This window comes from Pantherophis guttatus, chromosome 7 (genome assembly GCF_059756535.1).
Source record: "Pantherophis guttatus breed Tessera chromosome 7, ASM5975653v1, whole genome shotgun sequence".
NCBI classification, from domain to species: domain Eukaryota; kingdom Metazoa; phylum Chordata; class Lepidosauria; order Squamata; family Colubridae; genus Pantherophis; species Pantherophis guttatus.
The window spans coordinates 65,372,376-65,398,962 of record NC_142069.1 but is presented as its reverse complement, the minus strand read 5'-3'; the positions used below and the strand labels follow the sequence as shown (position 1 = coordinate 65,398,962).

Sequence of the window (26,587 nt, the reverse complement as noted above, 5' to 3'; positions counted from 1 at the left end):
GTTGCTGGCTGGAAGTCTTTTGTCTTGTTTTTTTTTTTTCTTCTAACAAAGCCTGCTTAGGTGGAAACATGGCACTGAGGCTTGTGAAGTCAGACAAACAAATAGGTGGGGGGGATTCCCCCACTAAGAATTTAAAGGAACAAGTTTTAACTTTTCAGTCCCAGAAACCTGATTTTAATATAATAGAATTTCTCTTAGAGGAGATTGAAAGAAGGGATGAGATTGTGAATCAGCAACTTGAAAAATTTAAGCAGGAAACTAAGGAATTGGTGAAATCCAAGTTTGACTTTTTGCAGCAAAAAATTTTAAAAGTGTCAGAATTCATGATTCGGTTGGATACAAATACTAATTTACTAGAGTCAAAAATGGATGAAATTCAAGATAAATTGGACAATAGAATTCAAAAAATTGAAAATGATTTGTTAAATATTCAGGATTATAGTTCAGAAGAAAAATTTAAAATGGATGCTGACCAAAAGTCTGGTAATGTAGAAAATCTGCAACAGAGGATTGAAAAAGAGGTTCTAAAGATACAATATAATTTCACAGAATATGCAATAAGACTTAGAGGTTTGCAGGAAAATAACAGAGATGACTTAAGGAAAATATCTTCTGAATTTCTAGCTGGGATTTTAAAGATTCAACCTGAGGAAGTGTTTTGTAGGATTGACAGAGCTTATCGAATAAACTCCTGGACTGCCAAGCAAAGGCAATTGCCTAGAGATGTGGTAATCTATTTTTCAGATAAAGAAATTAGGAATAAAATTGTGCAAAATTCCTTCAATTCTAATTTGCAATTGTATGGAAGAAAGATTTGGATTTACAAGGAACTCCCACCTAAGATATTAATGGAAAGGAAGAAATTTGGCTTTCTGGTGTCTGAGTTAAAAAGGAGAAATATTCAATTCCGGTGGGACGTCCCAGTTGGTATTATATTGAGATATCAAGGAGAAAGATACCAGTTAAATACTGTTGAAAGAGCGGAAGAATTTTATCAAAATAGGTTGAAAATGAATTTAACGTCTTCAGATATAATACAGGATAAGCAGAAGGAGCTGGAACTAAAGACAGAGACTGTACCAGATAAATTGCCTTTGGATTTATCGGATACCCCAGCTGGATTATCTACAAATTTGAGAGAAGTGCCATCTGATTTTAATGTGATGACTTATCAAGGCAAGGACAAGCATGGAAACCAATTAGAGGATATACAAGGGATAAAAAAGAAACGCGAGACACAAAAAATTAGGATGGAAGTCAAACCCACAAAAAGAAAACAAAAAAAGAAATAGGTTGTACAAAAATAGAAATTTCTAACCCAAGCAACAGTGAAGCCAGTGATTTTAAAATATGAATGATTATGTGAAAACATAGAGGAGGCGACATATTGGTCAATATCATCCTGAGGATAGTGGCAGATCTCTGCATTGCCGTAATTTTTGGGACATGGAAAGAGCCTCAAATTGATGGTTTTGAATTATCTACTTTGAAACTTCTTTTTGTGTTGATAAATATATTATAATTATCTTGAATTATAAGGCAAGAGAATCACATTGGGACATGCAGAAGATCGGGTTGTTACCCAATACGATGATGGAAATTAATAATCCTGATGAAACCCACAATTATTATTATATGGAATATAATTATAATGTCACTCGGGTGGTTGTTTTTACTTTTATATATATAAGAAGATGTTTACTACTGATGGGGGCAGATATGATTGGAGATCTTGAATAAACGGTTGCATCAGCAAGCTATGTTACCCTATTATGGATGTTGGTTTTAACAATCCAGTGGAAAGACTTCAAGAAGATATTATATGGACTATAAATTTAAAGTTATTGTCTTTTCTTTTTTTATTTAGATATAATGGAATATATATATATATATATTTTTAAGTAGTGTGGGCAGTGAATTAAAGATATCAAGAATTGTTGTGTATGGTAAATTTGTAAGACAGTGGGTGAATAAGCTAGCTACAGACTGATTAGTTTAAGAAAAGGGATTTTTAAGTGATACATTTAGGGGAGTGGAGGAAATGGATAGAGTGGAATAAATGTTAAATTAGATTTTATGGGGAGCCCGCTTTGAAATGTTATTAAAGTAGGACTTATCGTATAGTTTTAAAGTGGAAGGTGGTTTTGAATTGTTGCAATAATGTATAGATATAAAACACTATTATGCTAAATTAGAAGTTATTTTATAATAGTTATAGTATAATGTGTTTGTTTTTTTTTGTTTTTTTCTCTTCTTCTTTTCTGAAATGTATGGATAAAGGGGGATTTATAATACTTTTAGTAAGTAAAGGTCAGTATTTTGAGGAGGGAGTAAGTAATCTGTTATGAATTAGGGGTTTTTTTTGTTACGAAGAAGTCATAGGGGGGGAAGGGTGGGGAGGGGGGGTTAGGGAGGGGGGGGAGGGGGGGGGAAAAGGGGGAAAAATTTGTATTTGAAAACCTTTTCAATAAAAAAAAAAAAAAGAACTGGTATGGCAAAAGTTTTGTATGCCCTAATTTGAAGTTCAATATTACCGGAGAAGAAGCTGTGCAAGATTAGGTTAACAACTCTTAATGCTTTTTTAGCAATGCTGTTTTTTTTTAATTTGATTTATATGCCGCCCTTCTCCGGAGACTCAAGGCGGCTTACAATGCGTTAAGCAATAGCCTTCATACTTTTTGTATATTTATACAAAGTCAGCTTATTGCCCCCACAATCCGGGTCCTCATTTTACCTACCTTAGAAAGGATGGAAGGCTGAGTCAACCTTGAGCCTGGTGAGATTTGAACTTGCAGTAATTGCAGGCAGCTGATGTTAATAACAGTGCTTTAGTCTACTGCGCCACCAGGGCTTTGTTACAGTGAGCTCTGGCACTTAGATAATTTGAGATAAGTACTCCAAGGTCTTTGACAGAGTGAGGGTGGTCAAAGTTCAATAAAAATATAATTGTTGCTCTATGGATGTATTTTTGACCCTCTCTAAAGCCAGCTTGTTCTGCAATGACATTGTTCTAAATTAACCAGTCAACCAATTCACCTTTAAAATGTCCAGCATACAGTTTATATAGTGGAACTGTTTAACAGATTAACAGAGTTGGAAGGGACCTTGTGGGTCATCTAGTCCAACCCCCCATCCAAGCAGGAGACCCTACATCATTTCTGACAGATGGCAGTCCAGTCTCTTCTTGAATGCTTCCAGTGGTGAAGCTCCCACAACTTCTGAAGGCAAGCTGTTCCATTGGTTGATTGTCCTCACTGTCAGAAAATTTCTCCTTATTTCTAGGTTAAATCTCTCATTGATCAGTTCCCATCCATTATTCCTTGTCTGGCCTTCGGGTGCTTTGGAAAACAGGTTGACCCTCCTCTCTGTGACAGCCCCTCAATCTAACAGTGATAGATTTCCCCAATTTTTAGGAAATATGAGCTATGCGATCTGAGTAAAAATATTTGCCAGAATTGAGGACCATTGTTTGTTCTTAGCCTTCAATAATTTTACAGGGAGAAAGTTTTGTCAGGGCTTTTACTTGCTTCAGCTGCATGGGGGAAAAAACCAACAGAAAATTGCAACCTGCTAGATCTTCTGGGCAAAGCAATGTACTATTGCTGAAGTTAGTGTTGTCCTGGAATTGAGCCTCTCTACATAGTATCTGATTTTTATTAGGTTAGGGTTAGGTTAGGATTCCCAAAATGTTTTAAATTCCATTCCCAAATGTACATCCCAAGTTTAAGCACCCATTCTTAGTGGCCAGGTATCTCCTGTGCAACCTTAGAAAGCTTTTACATTAGCCACCCTTAAAGGGGGGGAGGCGTTTAGCAAGACACCTACTCAACAGTTTCTTTGCTCTTGTCTATTGGGAGAAATTAATTCTATCACTCACAATCTCTTCCATGGTTGTAAGTCAAGGACTACCTGTAGTTCCATTGTAACCACTTCCGGAATACCACCAGGGCTTTGTTACAGTGAGCTCTGGCACTTAGATAATTTGAGATGAGTACTCCAAGGTCTTTGACAGAGTGAGGGTGGTCTGTTAGGTCATATCCGTCCAGCTTGTATTTTGTGTTCCGATTTTTTTTGCCAATGTGTAAGACAAATGTTAGTTGAGATTTGGAGTTGCCAATTGTCTGACCATTCTGACACATAGTCAAGGTCTTTTTGTAGAGGAGCAGCATTGTCATGGTGTTGAATAGTTTTACATAATCCGCAAAGAAAACACAGCTGCTTATAATATGATCGCAAAGGTCATTTATATAAAGTATAAAGAGCGTGGGTCCTAAAACACTGCCTTGGAGGACACCGCTGTTAACAGGTGCAGGGTTAGATAAATCTTTCTCTATTTTGACTACTTGCTGCCTGTTTGATAGGAATGCAGCTATCCACTTATGCAGGAATCCAGAAATGCCATAAGTTTGTAGTTTTAGAAGTACCTTGTTATGTACCACTGAATCGAAGGCTTTACATCTACAATAGATGCATAAATTGCATCTATTGATTTGCCCTGGTTGAGTTTTGAAGTCCATATGTTTTTGCAGTGCAATAGTTGCAGATTGCAGGACAATTTTTTTCTAAAGCCAAATTGCGAGAGAGTAAATTGTTAGTCTCTAAGTAGAGGGTAATGGATTGGTTTATGATTGATTCCATGACTTTGCAGGTGACACAACATAATGAGATTGGTCTGTAATTATCAACTAGGCTGGGGCCACCCTTTTTGAAAATAGGGATGACCATGGCTAGTGACCATAAGTTTGGTAAGGAGCTGGTTCTAAAAGATATTTCGTAGATTATGCTAAGTGGTTCTGCTATGATGGTTGAGAGCTTTTTAGGAAGTAGGCACATAATCCATCAGGGCCAATCGATAGAGCTGGTTTTAGGTTGCGTAGTGCCTTTTCAACGGCATCTTCTGTGAAATTGACATGTAGTAGATTGTTGTGAGTAGTTGTGGTACGATTGGGAAATGAGGGGCATGAGCCATTGCTGTTTACAAAGACTGAACTGAAGAATGTGTTGAAGAGGTTGGCCTTAATGGTTTCATCATTACAGTCTTTCCCGTTTGGTCCTTTTAGTGGTGGGATGGATCTTGAGTCTTTAAGTTTGTTGTTTACAAAATTGTAGAAGGCCCGGGTGGATTTAGTGCATATTAGTTTTCCTCGTTGGCTGTGATAACTAATGCATTCTGCCTTTATCTGTCGGCATATGGTTTTGTAGTGACTTTTGAAGTTAGCTACATAGCCAGTTTTGTTTTTGCACCAAAGAGGTTTTTTTGGGGTCTGAAGCTTCCTTATTGTTATGGGTAATTTATTTTTCCTGGTTTTGGGGGTTATTAGTGGTACGTATATTTTGATGATTCTTTTGACTTTTTGCAAAAAAAATGTTATAATGGTCTTCAGCAGTGATGCAGCCAGTGAATAGAGTTTGCCAATCAAAAGATGAAAGGTCATCAGTTATGAGATCATAGTTGGCTTTTCTAAAGTTATAATTTGGGATTCCGTTATTATGATTGTCTATGTGAGGATGTAAGTTGAGATAAAATTCTATCATGCTATGGTTACTGTTGGAAAAGGGTTCTTTTATTTGTAGTCCATAAATTGAATTTAAACTGTTGCAGAAGATGAGATCAAGGCAGTTGTTGAGTCTAGTGTTATTAGTTACTAGTTGATCTTGTCCCAGATTAGTTACAGCATCGTACAGGATTTCATGTATGGATTCAGTTGTACATTCGTTTAGGATCCAATTAATAAGAGGTAGATTTAGTTCACCAAGAAAGATAAGAGGGTGTGGGCAGGAAGCTGCCCATGTTAGTAGTGATGTTAGTTTGTTCGCATGTACAGGTTGTAATCAGGGGCTCTGTAACAGAGTATGAAGCAAATTGTGGTGTTTAGGGAAAGGTCACATATGATGGTCTCAGGAAGAGCTAATTCCTGTGTAACTTGAATTTTTTTAGATTTAGGGATTTTTTAATAGACACCCCTGCGGATTTCACGGTCGGACCTGAACACGTGATAGTCTCTTATTGTGGTAATGGAGTCTGGTAATGATGTTACCCTTCCAGATTACACCAGTGAATTTCTGTTTCTAAGAAAGTGGGAAGGAAGTGGGGGAGAAGAGACAATCCTAATAGCCTTCCAGCAAAACAAGCCACATTAAGGAAGTGTTGAGAAAAGAGAGAGAGAGTGCGTGCAAACCAACTCTGCATAGAGCAATGCCACTTTGCAAATAAATCCAAAGTGTGCTTTCCAAGAGTAAAAGCAATGGTGGGATTCAAATAATTTAACAACCAGTTCGTCCAGGGTCAAGTTGGCTGTTGTGGGAGGCATCCCCCATCCCCATTTTCCAGCTCTGCTGCACATGTAGGACGAGCCTCCTGTGATGGCCAACCTGACCCTGGGTGAACTAGTTATTAAATTATTCCCCCCCCCCCTTATAAAGTGGATCCTGGGCACTGTGCTACAATGGAGAAATGGGAAACGGAATGGCCAGCACGAGGGAAGGAAGAGGCCACTTTTCCTCTTTCTTCTCCCAGCTCCTCCTCCTTCCCTGGTCCATTTCCCATTTCTCCATTACAGTGCAACACTACACCCATGGAGCTTGCCCCACCCAGCATCACCCAGATTCCCTCGCTTCCCCCAAGCATTTCTTTGTCTACCTGATTTCCAGGTCTGCTGCATTTCTCTGTCGCATTTCTCACCATCGTGTGCAGGGAAACAAAAGTTTGTGGGAATAAAAAAAAGTTCAATGAATCAATTCCAACTTCTCATGAAAATAATATATCTTGCAAAGTTGGAAGTGATTAATTTAACTTTTTTTTTAGTCCCACAAACTTTTGTTTGCCTGCACACAACGGTGAGAAACACGACAGGGAAACACAAAGGAGCTGGAAATCAGATTAGTAAAGAAATGCTTGGGGGAAATGAGAGCATCTGGGTGCCAGGTGCTGAAATGGGCCCATCTCTCTTCATCAGCTGCCCAAGCCTGCCGGAGGGAAGGCCAGCAACCAACAGCACTTAACCATGACAGCATTCCAGCTCTAGCCAGGAAGGGCAGCTGGCATGGGCGCTGCAAGCAGGATGCCCACTCACTTCAGCACCCTCCCCGACCCTCTGGTACTCTGCCAGTGCTTTGGCCCTGGGCTGCCATCTGATCTGCAGTTCATGCCTGAGTGAAATGATCCAAGGTGCCGAGACTCCTTTTGGTTTCTGTTGCTCCTCTCTTAGACTTTTGGGGAAGGATTTTTTCCCCACCTGGAAGGAAGTTGAATGAAAACCAGATGTATTCAGGAAAACACAGATTTTCTGGAACACATCTAACCCGTTCGCTGAACTCAGCAAAAAATTAGGTATCAGTTCTACCAAACCGGTGGGAACCAGCTGAATCTCACCACTGAGTAAAAGCCTTTTAAACTGTTGTGTATAAATGCCCACCGTTGTCCATCCCCAGGCATGATAAGGGTTAATACCTCATCCACCTAGATCCTCCCCTGACCCCTCCTTAACTCAGCTCCGCCTCCCAGGTACTTAAGGCATGGTCCAGGCATCCAGAGGTCACTTCCAGCCAAATACCTGTAATAGAAACCTTGATCAATAAAGAGAATTGATTCACTGCATCCTGTGTTTGGAGTTATTGGGTAAGATCCTAGAAATAAGTCACAAGTTGGTAGCAGAGGATGGTTTACCCACAACTCACAGAGATGGCAGAATCAGGAACCCAGACAGAGGCAGAGAAAAGAATGGCCACCAGAGCCTACATCAAGCAGATGAAAGAACTGCGGGCTCTCGAAGGTGCCATAGCAAGGACCACCACAACTGAAGATGATGGAGACTACAACCCGAGTCCACAACTCAGGGACAAAGGGCCAAGAGAAGAAACCTACTACTGAGAAAGGGCAGAGCCACCAAGCAACGAAGAATTCCGATCCACCATCCTGGAGATGATGGAGGCGACCGCCAGCAAAGAGGAGTTCATCGCGAAACTCCATAGCCTACTCAAAAGCAATGGAGCAGCAATGAGCATCCAGCAACAAAGAAAAGAAATCCCCAGCCCGGCAAGAGGAAGATATCCCCAAGCTGAGGCTCCGGATGTGGAGGATTTCATTTCCACGCCATGCTCTCAGTGGCCATCTTGGAATGGCCAACAGCCAATGGGAAGCCGAGATTCAAATCGAATGGCAGGAAACAACAAGAACCCCAACTTTGCTGAAGAAGACCCCCAAAACAGCACCCAAGCAAGATCACAAGCCTGTGGGGCTCGCCCATCGAGCCCGAAGCAGTCGAAATGATCGAAAACCTGGCTGCAGCACTCGGCTCAGCACTCAAGCCCCCAGCAGCCAGAAAGAAACAAACCGATGCTCAACACCCCCAAAAGAGCAGCAGGGTAGCCACCGGAACCCTGGCAACACCCCTGCAGACACCACGCGGGACAACGCACCCCAAAAACTACACCCAAGACCTGGCCACCTGCAGGACTGAATACCTGCAGGATTCGCACTCGCCACCCGCCACACCAACTTCCCTAGGCCGCGGAATGAGGAGAAGAAACAACGACTCACCAACCATGCGGCCTCCACCAGGCTTCCTGATCCATCCGGAGGCCCTCCAACGTCGCCCAGGGTCCACCGCCGCCGCCGCCGCACCCGAAGGTCCTCGACTTACGTCCGCTGCTGTGCCGCCGAGCTCCAGGGATCCTCGACCTATGACCAGCTCGCCTGCCCAGCTGTCCCCGATCTTCGCCCAGGATGCAGGGGCCCAGCCATGGCATCCGACATCCAGGGAGGGCTACGGGCCCGCCAGGAGCGAGCCCAGCCTCCCACCGGCAGGCCTAGGCCTAGGCCTGAGAGCAGCAGCAGAGAGCTCCTCACCCGATGACCTCCGGCATGAAATGAGCTTCACGCATGCCCAGTCGCCACTTACAGGAAGAGAGAGGAACATAGAGATAAGTACAAGGAACATAGAGATAAGTCCATACAGACCAGCAACAAGCATCCCCCCAGCATATTGCGAGTTCCCTCACCTACAAAATCACCATGGACAGCTCCAGACTGTGAGTAATTTACCATACAGCTCAATGACTTTGCCTGCTGATTTCCACAAGTTAAAATTAGATGGAGCTAATTTCTTAGAGTGGAATCATCAGCTACAGATCATCTTTCTAAGGGAAAATATGTTATTTTTACTTAATGATCCATCAAAAAAACCCTGGACTTTTGACACTGATTGCATGCACCACAGGGCATATTATTTACTAATGGCAAGCCTATCACCTAGCATATACCCTAGCCTTGGCCATCATCTGACTGTGGCTGAGATACTGCAAAAAATATTTAATCTATTCTATGGTAAGAGTGCAGCCACAACCACCAAGATATCTAGGGAGTTCTACTCAGCCAGGCACAAGGCTGGGACTCCCATGGGGGAACATATCCTTAAACTAAATGCTACCAGGGCAAAGCTCATACAAAGGGGGAAAACTATTTCAGAAGATAGCATGAAGAGCATAATCATAAATTCCCTAGACCCTAGTTGGGAAAACTTTATACTACAACTAGATAGCCTCAACATAGAGCATCTCTCCCTAGAAACATTCACCAACAGGCTGATAGAGGAGGACAGTCTAAGAAGGGATCGCTCATCAAGCCGTAGGGAGAGCAGACCAATAAAAAGGGTAGACTTTCAGACCAGGGATCATGACAAACCAGAGTGCTTTAACTGCGGCTCTAGAAATCACTATAGGAGAGATTGCCCCAGAAACCAGAGGGACAGAGACTACAGCTATCGTAGGGAAAGACAAGGCCGCAAACCAGGACACTCAGACAGGCACTCCCCAGAAAGCAGATTCAGGCGCAGGGACTCGCCCAACCCCAGAGATAGGAGAGGATATAGAGATAGCTCCAGGGACAGTCAGCCTGGGTCACTATATGAGCTTAGGGACCACCAACACCCACACACTCAAACAAAAGGAAAGAACACATGGCTCATTGATTCAGGGGCCACCAACCACACCACCAATAACAGAAACATTCTGACATCATTCACGCCAAAGGAATACCACATCAATGTAGCTAATCAGAACAAGGTATTGGTGACAGGAGAAGGAAGCGCACGCATAAATGGGATAGGGAAGATAGAGGGGGTGCTGCTCATCCCTGAAATACCCCACAATATATTGGCTACGCTCAAGCTCAGTAAAGACTTGGGCATTGAGACAACCTTTAAGGAAGGGAAAGCATACATGACTAAAGGAAAGAAAAACATAGGGAAAATCATCATAGAGGGGGGACTCACATACTTAGTACCCCAAGAACTCACAAACACAAACGCTAACCCAGAAAGTAAGGAGAAAGAAACAAGTACGCCCACGGAAACTAGAGGGGGTGGAAAGGAACACATTACAGAAAGCAAACCCAACTCAGACACAACACACAAAGGGAAGCCACACATTGGCAAACCCATTCATGATGAGTGCGCCCACCTACTGCATAGAAAGTTAGGCCATGCTAGTTTTCCAACGGTGCAAAAAATGAATGAATGTTCAAATGGCTTACCATTAAAGAACTGTAACAATTATTTGGAGTGTTCTGTGTGTAAATGCTCAAAAATCAAAACCAAACCAAGGCCCAAAAAGGCCTCCCGCACCACCAATTCAATATTCCAATTAGTTCACATGGATGTGGTGGGACCCATGAGACCCTCTATTAAATACAAGAAGAGGTTCTTCCTAACTATAGTCGATGACTATAGCGGTTACGGCTTTGTATACACCCTCAATCATAAAAGTGAGGTGTTCCAAAGATTTAAAGAGTTCTACAAGAGGGTAGAAACTCAACATAACATAAAAATAAAACAAATTATGACAGATAGAGGTTCAGAGTTCCTATCAAGGGACTTCTCCAATTGGACAAAGAAACACGGGATACTACACTTCTCCTCTTCACCTTTTTCGCCATTCCAGAATGGAGTATCAGAACGCAGGAACGGCATGTTACAAACAATGGTGAAGTGGGTGCTAGAAGACGCAGGGCTGGGGCAACACTTCTGGGCAGAGGCACTCACATATGCAAACTACACACTGAACAGAATATGGTCAAATGTAGTGAACAAAACTCCCTATGAGGTCATGTATAACAGGAAGCCCCAGATAGCTCACCTACACATATTTGGGGTAACTGCAGATGTACATATACTCAGACAGTTAAGGAGAAAGGGGGACAAAGTGTCGAGGAGACTAAGATTCATGGGGTACGAATCTGGAACCAAGGGTTACAGATTCATCGACAAGGACAACAGATTTGTTGTGTCCAGATCAGCTGTGTTCCACAAGAACACAAACTGGTCAAGAATACACCTCAACGAGGTACTGCCCGGACAAGGAGCTAATGACAATGTTAGAACCAACAACAAACCAGACACAACCGAAAACGAGACACACGAAAAACAAAAACCCAAACACAAAGAGGTAACCACCAAAGAATGGAAGGAGAACCACCCCATCATAAAGGTAAAAGTAGATGCGCTCACAGAGAGGGAAGCCCAACACATGCACGACTCAGAAACAATGCCCAGCAGACCCATAAGACAAAACAGAAACAAAATGCCAAAAAGATTCAACAATTACATACTTTCAATACACACAGGCACCACAACACCCAACTCCTACGAGGACATTCTCAGGCTACCACGAAAGGAAAGGGCCAGATGGGAGGAGGCCATAGATAAGGAAATGAACAGCCTGAGAGAGTTAAACGTGTATACCCCATCCAGAGTACCAGAGAACAAAGTAGCCATCGGGACTAAATGGGTTTTCAAAATCAAAGAACTAGAAGACAATAAGAGACTGTACAAAGCTAGGCTAGTCGCACAAGGGTTCGCACAAAGGTACCCGGAGGACTACACAGATATGTACTCACCCATGGTCAGGGCAGAGAGTGTAAAAAGCGCCCTGGTAGTAGCCACAATCCTAGGACTAGAAGTCTACCAGTTCGACGTGCAGACAGCCTACCTCCACGCAAAGCTAGATAAAGAGATCTTTGTCAGGGCACCCCCGTGGAGAAACACACAAGGGTAGGACATGTGGTTATTGAACAAAAGTCTGTATGGTCTGAAACAGTCCGGTAAGAGGTGGTACGAGTGCCTAGCGAAGATCCTCAAGGACATGGAGTTCACAGCCACCTCCACCGACCTATGCTTTTTCACCGAGAGGGAGGGCACATCCATAGAGCACATACTCATCTACGTGGACGACATTTTGTATTGTGGTCAGCATAAACAAAATTGTGACAAGTTTGCCAATCAGTTGGGGAAACACTTTGCCCTAAAGACTCTGGGAAAGGTGAACAAATACCTGGGTGTCCAGATTGATAGGACTCAGAAGGGATTCAGGATCTCCCAAAGGGAGAAAATATTGGACCTGTTAATCAAATGCAACATGAAGGAAGCCAAGCCATGTGATACACCCATACACATTGACTTCCTGAAACACATGAACGAGGAAAGTGAGGCTTTCAAGGACAATACCCTCTATAGGTCTGTTGTTGGGTCATTACTATATATAGCTAATTGGACTAGGCCAGACATCCTCCTGGCGGTCAACCTGCTATCCAGACATGTCAGCGATCCAAGGATGTACCACTGGGAGGGTGTGAAATATGTGCTCAGGTATCTAAAACACAGCATGGACGCATACCTGAACCTAGAGCCAGAGATGTCCAAAGAACCCATCCTAACCTCCTATGCCGACGCTGACTGGGCAGGCGACACAAAAAGTAGGAAGAGCACATCCGGCTACGTGTTCCTCATCAACGGCTGCCCAGTACATTGGTACACCGGGAAACAAAACCTGGTAGCCACCTTCACAGCTGAGGCAGAGTACATCTGTCTCTCCAAAGCAGCTAACAACCTGACATGGTTTGATGACCTGCTTACTAGCATCTGGACTGAACCGGCCTACACGAGGACAATAAGGCAACCATAGACATTGTCACTGCGTTATTTTATTTACCAGCTGAGCTCATTATTTCTGGACTGTCTGGCTCTCCGTAGCTTTGCCAACTTCTTATCAGTAAGCTACGTGTTTCCGTATCCACCCACATTCCATTCCTTCACTTGCTCTCACACTCTTTCCTTTGTTCTCTTGCCAGAGGTCCGGCTCAGATAGCCGGCAAGAATTACTTTCAAAATGTAACAATTAACTTTTCTTAGTTAGTGAGGTGTTTTATTTTCTTTATAACAAATAAATGAGTTTTATTAGAAACCTTCCTTCGCGTTTCTTTTCAGATTATTGCAACTTGGAATAAGCCTCGATTCATCTCCTCTAAACCAGGGTAATTAGTCCCAGAGCCAAACATGGGATTAATAAATGCCCTGACAATCTGATAGCACGAGGATGGTTTGATTTATGGCTTTTTTCCTTGTTTTGTTACTTCTGATAAGAGCGCATAGGCAATTAGTTTTTAGCTACTGAGGTACGCTAATTATTTTGCTAAGATGCCGAAACAGAAGAAGAAAAAAGGAAAAATGAAGCACAGAGCTTTATCCTCTTTGGAAGAAGAACAGGAGATAGTAACGCCCTCAAGATTCCAGCCTCTTGCTACGGCTACGCAATTGGAACAAGAAGGTGCCATGGGTGAAGAAGATCTGAAAATGCTTTCGGAAACACATCAAAGGACAGATATCAGAACAGCTGCTTTTGAAGATAATGAACTGCGACTGAGGTCGGTAGCTTTTTCTTCTCAATTTGCATGCTATGAATCTATTCTACCAGAGCCCACAGATTACGATGTGCTTGGTGCCAGGCCAAGAAAGTTTCCACAAACGGCAAAGCTTTTTCACCCCCACGCAGAGAGAGAAGTAATTCATTACTCTTCTCAAAGCCCTGAGCTCACCCAGCGTGAGATGGCCATCAAATCCTATCGTGAGCATGTAAAATATTATGAAAATGAACTGTCTCGATTTAAGAGAGATTTGTTTATGCTTGAGCATGATAAGGAAGAATCCCGTGACTTAAATTTTTCAAAAAGCGCCATCTTGTCTTCTTCCTCAGAGCCAAAGACACTCCCCCTGGTGGATTCTGTGTCAGGCCAATTAAGACAGACGGCACTGCATACGTCACATGAAAGTCTCCCTGATCAAGTTACATATAAACCTGCCACGCAATCATTTCTTGAAACTGAGCTGCCCAAAGGTGCAGCACCATCTGCTGGCGAAAGTAATTTACTACAGGAAGCTGAAAGGAGCTTAGATGAACATTTTAAATTACTACAGCAGACCCTGGCAAACCTGTCTCTAACTCACTCAGAGATTCAAGCTGAAACGCCACAAGTGTCTCCACGGGCTCAAACTCCAACACCCCTGGTGGTGATGGTGCCCTTTTAGATGGAACACAGCAAAGGCAAATGACTGCATCTCCAGCAGGTCATGCCAATATTGCAGCTCAAGCACAAATGGCAACTGGAATACAGCAGATTCCAGTGCATCAGCCACAGCAGCTACAAATGCCTGCATATGTGCCCCAGCCACAAGTGCAAATAGGGCCACCTCCTGGCCCACCTCCAATGGCACAACCAAGACCATTTTTAGGTCCACAACAGGCACAGCAAATACCACAGGCATTCCTGCCAGCACAGCCAGCATACCAAGTGCAGGCTCCTCACCAGGCATTTTCTGTCTCTCCACTAACTGGTGAGTCAAAACTAAAAATGTCAGGACATAATTACAAAGCCTGGGTCAGTGAGATTACACTATTGCTTCTTAGAGAAGGCACGCACTGTATGGTATTTAACCCACCTGCTCCACCTTGGACTTATGCAATAAGAGATTTAGAGATAAGGGCTCGCACAACATTATTGATGTCCATGGATACTGAACTGCAGGTCACTTTTCCACCAAACACAACAGCCCAACAAATTTGGGCTGAATTGGAAAATTGCTACAGGCCTATCTCAATTGAATCTTCATGTTTACTCATGTCTGAACTCCACGGTTCGAGATTGAAACCCGGTGAACAAATTGGAGGACATTTGACCAAACTGAAAGGTCTGAGAACAGAATTGAGAGAAAGAGGCCATAACATTGAAGATATTCAAATGATCAGCATCATTATTAACTCTTTGAATCATGACTGGAAAGATGCTGTTACAAAAATTAACCAAGTCCCAATTGCTCAACGCACAGTGGACAATGTCTGTAGACTTTTAATTGAAGAAGAGGCATTCATGTTGGCCACGCCACACTTGAGAGGACCACCCGCATCAAGAGCTCCAGCTAGACGCCCCTTCCGAGGAAGGACCTATGCTCCAAGGATGCCAAGATGCAACACCTGCAATCGTGTGGGACATGCCACCCGGGATTGTCCCCAACGAGTTCCAGCTCCCATCACATACCAGCCCAGAGGAACAGATTCCAGAGGCAGAGGCAGAGGCGGAAGACAAGGTCGTCGTGGTCCCCGGCATGATCCACAAACTCCACTCGCCACATTGGCTTTAACCAATGATCCACAACCTCAACCAGAGTACGACAGTCGACTCCTGTGGTGCAGCATTGCATGTCACCTACAGAAAGGAACTTTTCACAGAAATCCATGAGCCTGAATCTGAACTACGTGAACTTTATTCTTTTTCCAATCATCCTTGTCAGGTCAAAGGAAAAGGAACTGTTTATGTTGAAGAGCTCGATGCATTCATTCCTGATGTTTATTACATACCAACAGCAACCAGTAATTTGCTTAGTCAGTGTCACTTGTCTAGAATGTTAAAGTTCCAAGTTCACCACCTTGAAAAAGCAAGTTACATAGTTAAAGATGGAGATATTGTTGCTGAAACCATATTAATTGGTGGTGTTTATTACTTAAAGCCAAAGCCTAAAACACAAACACAGGCAAGTATGCAAACTCCAAAAAGGGAAGGCACAGGCCCAGATAGAGATGCTCCAGAGAGAGATCCTGTTGCTACCCCTAAGGCTCCTAAAGCCAACAAAAATAGAATTGGTAAACAGGTTGCTCAGAGCAAGCCTGAGGTTCCGCATAAAAATGTTAATGTTGAGAATTCACTAACAGGTAAACCTTTGCATTCCAGGTGTATTCACAAATGGCATAGAAGATTGGGGCATGCCAGTTTCCATGTTCTTAGGAAGATGCCGGAGTTCGCAAAAGGTTTGGATCTAAAGGGGTGTAAGGTGTTTTTGGATTGTGCTGTATGCAAAAAGGCCAAATCCAAAGCAGCAGCCATTCCCAAACGCGCTACACGCCTGTCAACACGCATTTTTGATTTGGTTCACATTGACATAGTTGGTCCTTTCCCGCCATCATTTGGTGGTAGAAAATATTTTCTAACAATTGTTGATAATTACTCTAGATATGGATATGTATATCCTATGAAAGAAAAATCAGAGACTTTTCAGATCTTTAAAGACTTTGCAACCCTTGTTTCTACCCAACACCAAGTTCGCATCGCCAGAATCCAGAGTGATCGTGGTGCTGAGTTCATGTCTCAGCGTTTCCAGGACTGGATGCGTAAGAATGGAATTATTCATCAGACGTCGGTGCGTTACACACCGGCTCATAATGGAGTCGCAGAACGAAGACAAGGGGTACTGCAAACCATGATGCGTTGTCTCCTAGAAGACGCCAACCTTGGTAAAATATGCTGGGGTGAAGCTATCAAGTATGCAAATTACATTGTAAATCGTACTTGGAGCAGTGTAACAAATCAGACTCCTTTCTTCATGTTGTATGGCTACAAGTCCGATCTTAAAAACATTCATATTTTTGGTTCATATGCTATGGTGAACATTCCCTTAGCTCAAAGAAGAAAAGGAGGTCCAGCAGCAAAGAGACTGAGATTTATGGGTATTGATGATAATTCAAAGTGGAGCAAATTTATTGACTCTAAACATGCAATTATGATTTCCCAATCTGCTAATTTTGAAGAAGATATTGACTGGTCCAGGATTCATTCCAATGATCCTGGAGTTTATTTTCCTAGAGATGATACTGCTGATGCTACGCAGATTGATGATCAAGATTCCACTGATTCTTCTCAACCCGATGTTCCGTCTTCGCAAGCCGCGGATGCTGACGCTAGCGACGAAAGTGAGGACGAGGACGAAGAAGAAGATTGGACAGTTGTTCCGAGACGTTCCAAGAGGGCCACAAAAGGAATCCCTCCACAACGATATTCTTGGCAACTGACAAAAGCACCCTTGCCTTTGATTTGCAATGTCACACTTCCACCTGATAATTTCACACAAATCAAGCAGCTCCCTGATTCAGAGCAAGACAAATGGTATGAGGCAATGCAGGCTGAAATGGACAGTCTAAAGAAACTTAAAGTGTTTACACCTGCAAAACCTCCAGCAAACAAAAAGGTCATTGGCACTCGATGGGTCTACAGAATCAAAAAGAAACCAAATGGTGAGTCACTGTACAAGGCCAGACTTGTAGCTCAGGGTTTCGCTCAACGTTATCCTGAGGACTACACAAATACTTACTCACCGACAGTCAGAACTGAGAGTGTAAAAATTGCTTTAGCAACTGCAACTATCCTTGGTTTAGAAGTTTTCCAGTTTGATGTTGACATGGCTTATCTACATGCAGACCTAGATGAAGAGATCTACGTGAGAAGTCCTCCAGGATTCCGACAGCAAGAAGGGGATACCTGGTTCCTAAACAAAAGTCTCTATGGTCTGAAACAATCTGGTTTAATGTGGTATTTATGTCTTACTGACAAACTAAATTCAATGGGCTTTATTAAGTCCGAAACTGATGAGTGCGTGTTCACAAAAAGATCTAACAATGCATATGAAATAGTTCTTGTTTATGTTGATGATATTGTTTATATTGGTCCAAATAAGCAAATGAGTGAAATTTTTGCCAAAGCTTTGCAGAGATACTTCACATTGAAATCATTAGGTCATATTAGCACTTATTTAGGTGTTCAGATTGAAAAAACACAGAAGGGGTTTAGTCTTTCACAAGAAGACAAAATTGAACAAGTTTTGCATCATTGCAACATGAAAAATGCTAACACAACAAAGACACCCATGCAAACAGATTTTCACAACTTGACACAAGAAGAAAGTCCTGAGTTCAAGGATCAAACACTTTATCGTTCAGTCATTGGGTCACTGTTCTACATTAGTAGTTGGACCAGACCCGACCTTGCACTTAGTGTTAATCTCTTATCTCAACACGTAGGTAAGGCAAAACAGTTTCATTGGACATGCATTAAGAAATTACTGAGATACCTAAAATACACTAAACATTTGAAATTATTGTTAGAACCAACACATACTGATTATGCAGAATTAAGTTGTTATGCAGATTCTGATTGGGCAAGTGATAAGAAATCACGTAAAAGTACTTCAGGTTATATGATGTTCTTAAATGGATGTCCTGTTTATTGGCAAGTACGTAAACAGAATTTTGTTTCTTGTTCATCTACTGAAGCTGAATATGCTTGTGTTTCAGATGCATGTAATTCCCTAACTTGGTTTGATGCTTTAGTCACAGATATCTGGACACACCCGATCCGACCGATCACAGTGATGGAAGCCAATGAATCGGTGGTTTATATTTCTGAATCTCATTTTACAGGTTCTAGGTCCAGACACATTGACATTCGTTACCAAAACATAAAACATTTAGTGAAAAAAGGTTTGTCAAAATGCAATATGTATCTACACATGATCAAATTGCTGATATGCTCAACAAACCACTTCCAGCAGCTGAACATGAGTATCTGCGTGAGAAGATGTGCCTTATTTGATGATGAACTGATATTCGCTCAACTGGCAAAGAAGGGGAATGTCACTGCGTTATTTTATTTACCAGCTGAGCTCATTATTTCTGGACTGTCTGGCTCTCCGTAGCTTTGCCAACTTCTTATCAGTAAGCTACGTGTTTCCGTATCCACCCACATTCCATTCCTTCACTTGCTCTCACACTCTTTCCTTTGTTCTCTTGCCAGAGGTCCGGCTCAGATAGCCGGCAAGAATTACTTTCAAAATGTAACAATTAACTTTTCTTAGTTAGTGAGGTGTTTTATTTTCTTTATAACAAATAAATGAGTTTTATTAGAAACCTTCCTTCGCGTTTCTTTTCAGATTATTGCAACTTGGAATAAGCCTCGATTCATCTCCTCTAAACCAGGGTAATTAGTCCCAGAGCCAAACATGGGATTAATAAATGCCCTGACAGACATATCCATGGCAGAAGCTGTAGGCCAAAGGTCCAGACACATAGACATTAAGCACAAGCATATCAGAGAATTAATGAACATTGGTTTCATTAAGGCTGTACATTGTGAGACCGCCAAGCAAGCCGCAGACATCCTGACTAAACCTCTACCAAGTAAACAGCATGCTTACCTTATGTCTAAATTAGGGGTACAGGTGCAAAACACACAAGCAGGTCCAACTGTTGGGCATTTAGAGGGGGATTTGTTGTGTATAAATGCCCACCGTTGTCCATCCCCAGGCATGATAAGGGTTAACACCTCATCCACCTAGATCCTCCCCTGACCCCTCCTTACCTCAGCTCCGCCTCCCAGGTACTTAAGGCATGGTCAAGGCATCCAGAGGTCACTTCCAGTCAAATACCTGTAATAGAAACCTTGATCAATAAAGAGAATTGATTCACTGCATCCTGTGTTTGGAGTTATTGGGTAAGATCCTAGAAATAAGTCACATAAACCCACCCACCCACCCACCCACACACACACACACACACACACAGAGAGAGAGAGAGAGAGAGAGAGAGAGAGAGAGGGAGGGAGGGAGGGAGGGAGAGAGAATGAGAATCACAAATATCAAATCAGACTGCAAGAAGCAAGCAGACTGGCCAAAACACATGACACATCCTCAGACATCAAAACAAAAGTGAAAAATGTGAGTTGAAACACAATGGAGTCCAGCGATCTTGGAAAAGGTTCAAACTAGAGAGGGATTCCCTTGGAGATGCAGCAATTAAGGGGAAAGATAGCTTCTAGCCACTCCTATTTGCACCCCAAGGAAAAGATACTCTCCCTTCACACACTTTGGGCGGTCCCTCTCCAACAAGTTTTTGGAGAAGCCCTTGGTTGCAAGCCAGGTTGCAGACTATGAAAGCTGCATGAAGGCAAAATGAGCCCAGTTGGGGTGCCGGGACGGGGAGAGGAGGAAAGTGAGGAGGAGGAGAAAAAAGAGGTAGCAAAAGGTAGAGGAAGCAGGACCAGGAAGAGGAGGAGGAAGAAGAGGTAGCAGAAGGAGCAGGAGGAGAAGAGGAGGAAGGATGCATAGCTCAGAAGTGGCAAGCCAGTAGCACTGGGCAAGATGGCTTCTGCCCCGCTCCTCTCCTGCCCCAATCGCCACCCCTGCAGACTCACCACATGTCTGGAGGTAGAAAATGTGCCTCCAGCTCACCTCTAGATGTGCAGCTTGGTTTCTAACTGGCCGCAGAGCGATACCAGTCTACGGACCAGGGGTTGGGGACCTCCACCATAGATGAAGAGTCCTTAACTCTGAAGTGATGAATTAATGGGTTGCACAAATTGGCAAGATCACAATGAGATGAGATTGCCAAAGCAATAGCATCAACCCAGCACTTTCCCATCTAAAGTTCTGCTTTAAAGTAATTTCTTTTGAGTTTTCATGTCATCTAGTACAAGTATGAAACTAATTTTTTAGAAAGAAAAGAAAAATTGCTCAAAAAATATGGCCAGTATAAATAGAAACCAAAATAAATATTGATTTATATCTTGCCTATTATACCAGCTTCAGGAAATCAGAAAAGAACAAACAAGCCTCAACCAACATATTGTGCAACAAATATATTACATTTTACAAATATTTGTCTTAGTTTTGTCATATAACTTTAAGATCTAATTCAGGAACGTATGGCTTTTCATCTCCAAGGTCACATATTTGGATTCCTAAACCCCATAGGTGAGAAGATTCCTACAGAAATTTCCTTGAAGAAAGATCATTGCTCATTGACAGAATACTTTACTTGCATGTGGAAGATTCCTGGTTCAGTTCTGAGTATCTCCAGGTAGGATTTTTCAACATTTTAAAGAGCTGGTGACATTGTGTGAATAAATTGAACTGATCAACTAATGATCTGACTCAGAGCCATAATAATATCAAGCATTATTTCTTTCTCTTCACTACCACAAAATATGATCTTTTCAACTTTCCCATTTTATTTTTTTATGGGGTTTTGAAAAATGCATTTTGAATCTTTAAGTAGTGATATAGTAATTATAAATTGAAACTTTTTATAATTCAGGCTCTTTGTTTCTTTTTAAAAACTTAGGCAAACTTTATTCCTGTGGACATTCCTATAGATGTCCACTTAGTCTTCTTGGCAATAGTACAGATATAGTTCACCACTCTTTTCTGGGGTGTTTCCTCAACTTTCTAGTTTAGCCTGCAGCCCAAGGATTCATTGATTGCCTCCCATCTAAAGATTAATCTAATCTGGTCCTGGTTAGCCTTTTCAGGCAAAATCAGCTAAGTCAAGCCTCATGCTAAGACCTTCTGTATGCATCTGTACTGATTAGGGAAGGGCATGAAAGAATGTGCATTTAGAAATCATTTTTATTAAGCTGAAGACACTAGTTTTGTTCTATGCCATAGTGCCATAAGAATCATAATGCTTACAATAGGCTCATTTTTCTATTGTTCCTATACTTGGTTGTTGTATGATATATAAAATATATTACTGTAGCTGTCTAATAGATGTTCAGAATAACTGTATTTTGGTAGGATATGTTTTATTTATTCTTTACATTTCTCATGTTTGTTTTAGCATGAGTTATTATCATATGATTCTTTGTTGGTGCACATAGGATAAAAGTTCTTAAAGTTGGCTTTAAGAAGTGATTGTGCTTTCACAGTCACTTCTTAAAACCAATTTAGTTGTATTTTTTTCTTCCATTCCTCATTTTAGACTCTTTATAACCCTCCTGAGCTGTCAGTTTTGTATTCATGTACATAAATATACAGAATTAAATGTAACAAATAACAAAAGGGCAAAATTATCCTCGTAGATCAACCAGCTGATGATTAGCTTTGATAAGTCTTTTCTCACTCTGTGCACCAATCATTCCTTTTTGCCAACAATAGATACATGCATGCTGGGAGTCTGCAAAAATGTTGTGCGGTTCATAGAATGGTGTTTTGACATATTTTAATCGCTGTAAGCATGCTGTTCCTGATGTTCTGTACCCTACTAGGAATGCCTATTGCAAGCTAGGATACAAATTATTCTGTGAGAACAATTGCAACTCTGACAAGAGATAAGTCCAACAGCAAAATAAGAGACAGGTGGAAATAACTGCTTATGCCCCAAAAGAAATATCTTCAGCCCACTAGAGAAAGATCTTTGAACATTGATTTCAGTATAAATAAGTATAAATTTTGAGCACAGCAATCTCTAGAATCTTTTCATAATGCCTTTATTAACTTTGTTACCAGAAATCTATATAATATAGTATTGGTGCCCTTGGAAAACTTTTCTTTCAGTGTCAGTAACTCCCAATAAAAGTTCCTTTTGAAATGCTACCAGTTTCAAGAGTTCTGCTTTCTTGAGGAGGTAGGGGAGGCAAGACCTTACATTAAGCAGGATCTGCAAAAATGGTCAATCTGGAGAAACTTTGCTCTACTGAGCACTCTAGAAAGAGGGGACCCTGCAAACCATGTTTGACTAGGGCAGTGATCATGGAGAAGGAGAGTGCTGGGGGGGAAACCACCACCACAGCCCAGGCAGATGCAGTCTCTGGAGTCTCGGTGGAGGAACCGGCTGCCCTGGAGGACCCCGTGAAGCAGAGATGGTCTGTTGGCATGGGGAAGAAGGACCAGTGGGAAGAGAGAACCAAAGGAGTCACCCTCACCTGAGGCAGTTGGCAAAAGGGCTGGAGGTGTGATCTGGAAGCCCTGTCTGATGACAATGATCTGGATGATGAGAGGGTCACATCAAGAAGCATGTCATGTGCTTCCTATTGGAAGTTTTCCAGCACCTGAGAGCCCTGAGTGTCCTGGACCATCTGGATGGAGGCAAAGAGAAACCAGGGGATAGAGAAGAAGGAAGGTCAAACCCCAGGAGCACCTGGAAATGCCACCGGGTTGGATGGAGCAGATGCCACACCAGTGGTGGGTTGCCCCCAGTTTGGACCAGTTCGCAAGAACTGGTAGTAAAACCAGTGGAAGGCTCCACCCACTGACCCGGACCGGATCAGGATCTGGATAAACTTTGACCATCATCAGAGTTGTTCTGCGCATGCACAGAAGCTTCTGCACATGCGCAGAAGAGCGTGCGGGCGCGATGCAAACCTGTAGTAAAGGTAAGTAGAACCCACACCTGTGCCATACCTGCCAACTCTGGGTGTGAGAGCAGGGATCTGGGGGTGGTGAACATCCACAGGGTGAGAGCAGGGAGAGCCCCCCCAGCTCAAATGAAAAGCACCACCCCGGGCATCAAGTTCAATGGGGACCCCCAACAACTGGGGTTCTTCCTCACCCACGTCCTCACCTATATGCAAGAGTATGGGTGAGACTTCCCAACCTAGGGACCCTGAGTCTGAGTAATCACTCTAGCTCTGGAAAGGGCCACTGCAAGATGGATGGTGACCCTCCACAACGTGGATGCCCTGGAGTTTCGGAATTCTAACCATTTAATGATGGCTCCCCAACGAAGATTTGAGGACCCCTTAGCTGACTGTAAAGCCAGAGACTACATCAAAACCATGAGGCAGGGCTGCCAGCCAGTGGCCAAATATATTGAAGAATTCAGAGATCTGGCCTGTCACATGGACTGGCCAGAGGACATCGTTGTGAGCTGTTTCAAGGATGGGCTGAATGATGACATCTATCATGGCTGCATTGCCTGCGGGACACTGAATTGTCTCCATGACAGGTACATTCTGATGGAGGAGACAGAAATCGACCAGGTGAGGAACCAGTACTGGTGCGCCTGCATCTGGAAAGGGTCCCCACCAGACAGGAAACGTGAAACTGCAAAGCCACAAGTAGTATCCCACGTTCCATTGCTTGTTTCAAGTATGGAAAAGAGGGTGACTGACCTGGTGAATGCCATTTGAAAACCCTGGCAAAGAAAAGCAATTGCTAGCCTACAGGAAAACCAGCAAAGCCAGACCATGCTCCAAAGACATGGCCCTGAAGACCAGTGAGGTCATAGAGTTCTGCCCATTCCTGAAAACCAGAGGGAAAACTCTGACCCCACCTGAAGGAGACCCCAGGCCATCTGACAGCGACCTCAAAGATGACCCTTTGGTAAGTGGACCCATCAAGCTGATCACCTTACCCCTAGAACTGTTAATCCCCATTCTGGGGAGGAGAATAAAATAGAGGGCGCTACTAGACTTGGGGTGCACCAGATGCTTAATAAGTCCAACCTTGGTGGGGAAACTGGGAATCATCCTGAAAAAATTAAGGAACCCGATTGTGTTTTGCCAGCTGGACGGGTCTGTCATGGGCTGAGTCCCTGAACCCCTGGAGCTAGCCATGGGGAGCCACACCAAGACTCTAATCTTTATAGTGGCACCTGGAATGGAATGGCCCCTCATCTTGGAACTTACATGGCTGAAGTGCTGGAACCCCTGAGTCAACTAGAAGGAAAGGAATTTGAGGTTGGGGGGGGACAGCTCCTGGCATTAGCAGTCAGAAGCAGGGAGATGGGCTGAAAGAGGAAGCGGCTGCTACTTCGAAAGACAAGCTGCTGCAGGGAATCCCCTGGGAGTACAAAGATATAGTTGGAGCATTCAGCGAGGTGGCTCAGATGAACTCATTCCCACCCCCTCACCGACCCACAAACTGTGCAATCAAAATCATCCCTGGGACTAAGTTGCCAAAGCTGAAACTGTATCCCATGACTCCTAGGTACCTGGAGTAACTATAAATAAATAATAAAATAAATAAATAAATAATTTTATTTCTATACCGCCCTTCTCCCGAAGGACTCAGGGTGGTGTACAGCCTATTTAAAAACACAAAAAACACGACAACAATTTAAAATTTAAAATCATTAAATAATTAGGCTCCAATTAAAATCCCAGAAATTTAAAATACCCCAATTTAAAACGTTATGTTAATAGCCCTGCCTGGCGGAACAACAGGGTCTTCAGAGCGCAGCAAAACACCCGGAGGTCGGAAATCTTTCGTATTTCGGGGGGCAGTTCATTCCACAGGGCTGGGGCTCCCACAGAGAAGGCCCTCCCCCTGGGTGTCGCCAGCCGACATAACTTGGCTGATGGCACCTGGAGGAGACCCTCTCTGTGGGAGCGGACTGGTCGGTGGGAGGCTATTGGTGGCAGAAGTCGGTCTCGAAGGTACCCGGGTCCTATGCCATGGAGCGCTTTAAAGGTGGTAACCAACACCTTGAATCGCACCCGGAAGACCACTGGGAGCCAGTGCAGCTCGCGCAGGAAGGGTGTCACGTGGGCGCAACGGGTTGCACCCATAACCACCCGCGTGGCCGCATTCTGGACCAGTTGGAGCCTCGGAGTGCTCTTCAAGGGGAGCCCCATGTAGAGAGCATTACAATAGTCCAACCGGGAGGTGACAAGGGCGTGAGTGACCGTGCGCAAGGCGTCCCGATCCAGAAAGGGCTGCAACTGGCGAATCAGGCAAACCTGATAAAAGGCCCCCCTGGCCACGGCCGTCATGTGCTCTTCTAAAGACAGCCGTGCCTCCAGGAGGACACCCAGATTGCGAGCCCTCTCTGTGGGGGGCAAGGATTCACCCCCAATAGTCAGCGATGGCACCTGCTGACTATATCGGGGCGCCGGAAGCCACAGCCACTCGGTCTTGGAGGGGTTGAGTCTGAGCCTGTTCCTCCCCATCCAGGCCCATACGGCCTCCAGGCAGCGGGACATCACGTCAAGGGCATCGTTGGGGTGGTCAGGGGTGGAGATGTACAGCTGAGTATCGTCAGTGTACAGATGACACTTCACCCCAAAACCACGGATGATCTCACCCAGTGGCTTCACATAAATGTTGAACAGGAGAGGCGAGAGGACCGACCCTTGCGGCACTCCCCATGCGAGATGCCTTGAGGTCGACCTCTGTCCCCCTGCCAACACAAACTGCGAGCGGTCGGAGAGGAAGGAGGAGAACCACCGCAAAACGGTGCCCCCTATTCCTAACCCCCTCAACCGCTGCAGCATGATACCATGGTCGATGGTATCAAAAGCCGCCGAGAGGTCTAATAGGACTAGGACAGAGGAGCAGCCCCTGTCCCGAGCCCTCCAGAGATCATCCACCAATGCGACCAATGCCGTTTCAGTGCTGTACCCCTGCCTGAAGCCCGACTGGTACGGGTCCAGATAGATAGCTTCATCCAGGTGCCGGGGAAGTTGTCGTGCCACCACGCTCTCAACAACCTTCGCCAAGAAGGGAAGGTTGGAAACCGGACGATAGTTAGCCAAAACAGCCGGATCCAGGGAAGGCTTCTTGAGGAAGGGCCTCACTACCGCCTCTTTCAAGGTGGCAGGAAAGGCACCCTCACTCAGAGAAGCACTTATAATCCCCTGGAGCCAGCCTCGTGTAACCTCCCGGGAGGCCAGCACCAACCAGGAGGGACACGGGTCCAATAAACACGTGGCGGCACTAAT

General features: G+C 43.7%; 1 long non-coding RNA gene across 2 annotated transcripts in view; it reads right to left on the bottom strand.

The window, feature by feature from the left end:
• Positions 1-26,587, bottom strand: part of LOC132710541 (uncharacterized) — a 45,733-nt gene that overhangs the window by 10,359 nt on the left and 8,787 nt on the right. For both annotated transcript variants that reach the window (XR_015728990.1, XR_015728991.1), the window contains exon 2: positions 19,511-19,577. This is a non-coding gene — a long non-coding RNA (uncharacterized LOC132710541). The remainder of the gene's footprint in view (positions 1-19,510; positions 19,578-26,587) is intronic.